Raw genomic sequence first — 6,000 nt, forward strand, 5'->3', positions numbered from 1 at the left:
TATATATTCAACTGTGAAGTCATACTCTTCTTATTCTAGCCTCATACGTGTCAGTTTAGAGCTTGGATTGATCATTGAAAATAGATATATTAATAGTCTGTGATCTGTTTTGATTATAAAGTGCTTTCCATAAATATATGGTCGAAAATGTAAGATTGCCCAGTGTATTGCAGCTAACTCCTGCTCAGTAGTACACTTATTACTTTCTCCCTTAGTGAAAGCTCTTGATGCATATGCAATGGGAAGTTGGAGTCCGTTATGGTTTTGAGTTAAAACCGCTCCACATGCTTGCTTCCTTGCATCAGTAATTATACAAAATTCTTTGCTAAAATCGGGATATTGTAGCAAAGTAGGTTCCATTATTTTTTGTTTTTAAATATTTGAATGCGTTTTGGCATTCATCTGTCCATTGAAAAGGCACATTCTTTTTACATAATCTTGTTATGTGCCGTGAATTTTCGGCGAAATTTTTTATGAAACGTCTATAATAATTGCAAAATGCTACGAAACGTCTAGCGCTGGGTAATTCATAATGACGTCATATTTCTTGTCATCTGGAAGTATTTCTTTATCTCTGCATTTATAACCGAGAAAAGTCACCTCATGCATTAAATATGAACATTTTTCTGAATGTAACTTTAGATTGTATTCCCTACACTTCTTTAAAACATCTGTTAAGTTATAAAGCATGTGTTTTTCGGAACAACCTATAACTATTAAGTCATCCATAAAAAGGAATGCTTGTGAAGGTTCTAGTCCAGAGAATTCAATAGTCATCTTTCTTTAAATTAATTTGGCGCTATTTTTAAACCAAAAGGTAATTGCGTAAGGCGATATGGGCAATTGCTCGTTGAAAAAGACTTTATATTTTTTGAACTCTCTTCAAGTTCAATTTGGTGAAAACCTGACTTAAGTCAAGGCATGAAAAGTATTTTACTCTACCTAGTTGATCTAAAATATTATCAATTCTAGGAAGTGGAAACTTATCGGACAATAATTTTTTATTAATCTGACGATGGTCAATCACTAATCGCCATTTCTTTTCTTCTGAACCTGGAGATGGCTTTTTAGGGACAAGTAATAATGGGTTATTATATTCAGATACGGATGGTTCAACAATCCCGTCGGTGATTAATTTTCCAACTTGCTTCTGTGTGCTTCGTTCATCTGACTGTGTGGGCTTCAGTAGTTTTTTGTATACACTGGTCTCTTAATCTCAGTTTTTGTTTATAAAAAATATTTGTGCTTATTGGTGCATAAGTTTGAAAGCTGTGACTTGAATTGTGGTGGAAAGTATTTTGAAAGTTGAGATAATACAGACTTTTCCCTATCTTCTGTATAAATTTGACTACTTCATAGTTTATTTATTTATTTATTAATGGTCGACAAAACGAGTGTTTTCTTCATTATTCAATAGATTATACAATGTATGCTAAAATTATATGCTAAAAGCCTAGTAAAAGAATACAATTTTCTAAATAGCATCGCCGACCAATGGAGGTGTTTTATTTGCCAGTCCGGCCAGCTGTGCCCCTTTTCACAGCTAATTTTGTCAATGACGCTATTAAAGCCTACATCTAAGCAGAAGGTTGTAAGTAGGAAAAAAGTGTTTTCAAGTAAAATTAAAAATAATCTTAATTTGCTATATTAATAAAGAAAATACAATAAATAGGAAAAAGAAAGTAAGAAGATTGTTAATAAAGTAAAGCAATGTAAGTTAGATAAAGAGTGTTAAGTAGATAGGAAAAAGAGAAAAGTAATGGGAAATCACCGACCCGGTGCGGGAAAATTTTTCAGCCTGTCTGGCAAGCTATGCCCCTGTTCATAGCTGGGAATGGTCAGCGTCTTCCCGAAAGTATCCTGAAAGCAACGATTTTATTAGGGGTTGAGACAGTTCAATAGAGAAAACGTGATGCAAACTATTATAATTTTTACATAGCACGCGAAATAAATTGTGCATAACGTAGTCTGTTGTGCACGTATATAGTAATAAGGGGCGATAATTTCTGGTTGGTCTAGCCGGAACAGAGAATTGAAGACGCCCTAGCAGAAAAGGAAAATCTATGTCGCCAATAATCAACTTATGTAGAAGGACAACACCGAAAATTGTCCTACGGTTGGTTAACGACGGAAGGTTGAGAAGAAGCAGTCTGCTGTAGTAGGACGGCAACCAAAGATTAGTGTCCGAATTTAAACCTCGTAGGGCAAAAAGCAGAAATTGGTTTAATACGATCCTGGCTTTTGTTATACTGTGTAGACCAGATGCAAGAGCAGTATTCAAGGATAGGGCGAACAAGAGAGATGTACAGAAGTTTTGTTATTAAAGGATTGTCTGGTTACGCAGCCAAAACAACTGGAGCGACCTCGCAACTGATAAGAGCAGCATCTTAATTTTATCTTATAATACTCGCTCTGCAAAGCAAGTGCCTAAATTTCGCTCTTAAGAATTCATTTACATAGAGCTGCCGCTCTTCGCTGTTACGATCGTTTTATTGCCCTAGCTTTACTTATGCGAAGACCTCGATGCTGCGCATTGAGGTAGTTAAGTCAGTTCGCTTCATGCATTTGGTACGCATCGGCCACTTGCATTACTCAAAATTATAACTAATAATTGTCTGTTGGCTAACACTGGCACGTACTAATTCGGGTTCGCTTGCCTATATATTAACTATTGTTCTTAAATAATAGGTACAGACCAATTCGGGTCTGCCTGCTTCTCGTAACTTTAAGAAATATAAAACAATTTCGAACACAAAAAGTGAATAGTTAATTATTTGTCTTTGTGAAAGCTATTGAAAAAGCTCAATAGCGCAACATTTGGTAACCCCGACGTGATTTTTATTTTGTTGTAAGATTATTTGCTTTACATTAAAGCAATAATCTTAAAAGGCACCACCTGGCATTTCGTTTTGTGCACTTTATACACATACATACTTATCGCCGTCGCTTTGCCTACTCTCTCAGTCGCTTAAAGTCGCTTAAATGAGCAAAGGCTCATTCGTGCGGTACTTATGTAAAAACTATTGCCGTTGCTTCATTACATAGCTTGACACTTGCGTTCGCCGAAGTTCTTATTGTACAACTATTGTTTTTTGAACGGTTTGCATGTACTAGCGATCACCGTTGTTAGTTACTCAGCTTGTTTCGCACGCGCTTTCTATCACGCCTCTAATGGCAACCGAAAATAATGCCTCTAGTGCAGTGCCCTCTGCAAGCGCAAAGTCATTCCAATTTATGACAGTTTGCAAACACTTCGAAATGCTCTAACTAATTCGCCACCTAGTGCAATTGATGAGTGCGGTCTTAGTGTTAGGCTGAAGCAAATCGAGCGGCTTCAGACCTCATTTGATATTACTCACACTAGCCTCGAAGAACTAGACTTTGATGAAATCGATAACCAATTGCGTGAGGACTTCGACGAGTTAGCAGTTTCTATGGAAATTTCGGTTCGGAGTGAAATTGCGAAACGTGTCTCAATATTGCCCTGCTCAACATTTCGCTACCAATCTGTGCTGCCCCCGCAGACAGTTAGAGCTAAGGCACCGCCAAAACTACCCTCAATAAAGTTGCCTACGTTCAGTGATGGTTACACAGAATGGGCAGACTTTTATTCTATTTTCACAACCGTCATAGAAAGTCATCCTGATCTAGCAGATATCGAAAAGCTGCAGCATCTTCGATCGTGCCTGAAGGATACAGCGCTGGACGCGATTCGATCATTGGAAATAACAAACGATAATTATGCCATAGCACTTAATTTATTGGAGAAAAGGTTTAATAATAGACGTTTGGTTTTTCAGGCACACATACTTGAGATATTGGGGCTCAAGAGGGTGGCAGGTGGATCGGCCGTGTCGCTAAGGGAGTTATGCGACCAATTCAACGCACATTTTCGCGCGTTAAAGAGCATGGGCAACTCCGAACAAATCGCTGGATGCATCATTGTGCAGATTATTTTACAAAAGCTGGACCCAATATCACAAGCCAAATGGGAAGAAAGGCTAGAGGATTCGTCGTTCGTTAATTTAATACCATCGTGGGATGCGGAACAATGGAAACCGTAAATTTTGCTATGGCAAGCTATGCCCTAGCCATCAGGTGTGAAAAACTAGAGCAATTAACACCAGTAGATCGTCATTTATCGCCACTAACCACGACGCCCCAGTCTGCGTCTTTTGTGACAGCCCTGGTCATAGTATATAGAATTGTTCTCGATTTGGAAATTTGACCCCTGCATTACGGCTTAGGGAAGCAAAAAGAGTTGCACTGTGCTTGAATCGCCTAAAGAAAGATCATCAATTGCGATCATGCAGCTCTGGATGCTGTCGGACCTGCGGGGCGAAACATCATTCTCTGCTGCATTTAAACAATTCCGTATTTCCGTCTGGTCACCTGACTGAGCCTGCAAATTCATCGCCGATAGCCCATGCCTCTTTCGCTAAGTCATCGCCATCTACCTCCACATCTCTTGTTGCCCAGTATTTCAGTAGTGATGTTGTCGTCTTGGCTACGGCTTTGATCTTTGTAAGAAATCGCTCCGGCACTTTGATACCTTGTCGTGCCCTTTTGGATTCTGGTTCTCAGCTTCACCTTATAACGTCGCGCCTTGCTCAACAGCTTCAGCTAAAGAAGCACAAGTCCTCAGCCATTGTCTCTGGTCTAGGAGATTCTCGTTTTGAAACAGAAGGAAACACGGTCAATATCACAATACAGTCTCAAGTCTCTGAATACTCAACATGCCTTACATGCCTTTACTATCAACACGACGAATTGGAACATTCCCGATAACATAAAACTTGCAGATCCGTCTTTCTTTAAACCTCAACGCGTGGACTTACTACTTGGAGCTAGCCTGTTTTACGACCTTCTCAGCGTCGGCCAGATAAGGCTTCTCCCAGGACTACTGTGTCTTCAAAAAACACGGCTTGGTTGGGTAGTTTCTGGAGGCGGACCGCGCTTGAGTGGTTCTATGTTAATGGCAAAGCATACTGCGGGCAAACTTGAGTCAAGTTCTGAAGAACGTGCTGATGAATTGGTTCGAAGATTTTGGGAGATAGAATCCTGCTTGGAAAGTACACCTACCACTTCAAAGGAAGAAAACATCTGTGAAGAACATTTCGTAAAGACTCATATCAGATTGACTAGTGGCCAATATTCGGTTCGTTTACCCTTCAAGCCAAGTTTGGAATGTCTGGGGACGTCATACCAACAAGCCTTTCGTCGGTTCCTGACCCTGGAACGCAAACTACAAAATCGTCCAGATCTGAAAATTCAATATTCAAACTTTCTAAAGGAATATTTATTATTAATATTATGAGGTTTATATCGACTCGAGGCAGGCCATCTCAGATATGGTCGGATAACGCTACCAACTTTGTCGGCGCCAAAAACGAGCTTCTGGATCTCAAGCGTCTATTTACAAGTCGTGATCATATTGAGTCAGTGCATAATTTTTGCATGGGTGATTCCACTGATTGGAAATTTATACCTCCTCGTTCACCGCATTTTGGTGGCCTTTGGGAAGCAGCAGTGAAGACAGTGAAGACTGGAGCGACCTCGCAACTGATAAGAGCAGCATCTTAATTTTATCTTATAATACTCGCTCTGCAAAGCAAGTGCCTAAATTTCGCTCTTAAGAATTCATTTACATAGAGCTGCCGCTCTTCGCTGTAACGATCGTTTTATTGCCCTAACTTTACTTATGCGAAGGCTTCGATGCTGCGCATCGAGTTAGTTAAGTCAGTTCGCTTCATGCATTTGGTACGCATCAGCCACTTGCATTACTTAAAATTATAACTAATAATTGTCTCTTCGCTAAAATTGGCACGCACTTTTTCGGGTTCGCTTGCCTATATATAAACTATTGTTCTTAAATAATAAGCACAGACCAATTCGGGTCTGCCTGGTTCTCGTAACTTTAAGAAATATAAAACAATTTCGAACACAAAAAATAAATAGTTAATCATTTCTATATGTGAAAGCTATTGAAAAAGCTCAATA

Source organism: Drosophila virilis, unplaced genomic scaffold, assembly GCF_030788295.1.
Source record: "Drosophila virilis strain 15010-1051.87 unplaced genomic scaffold, Dvir_AGI_RSII-ME tig00001875, whole genome shotgun sequence".
Classification (NCBI taxonomy): Eukaryota; Metazoa; Arthropoda; class Insecta; order Diptera; family Drosophilidae; genus Drosophila; species Drosophila virilis.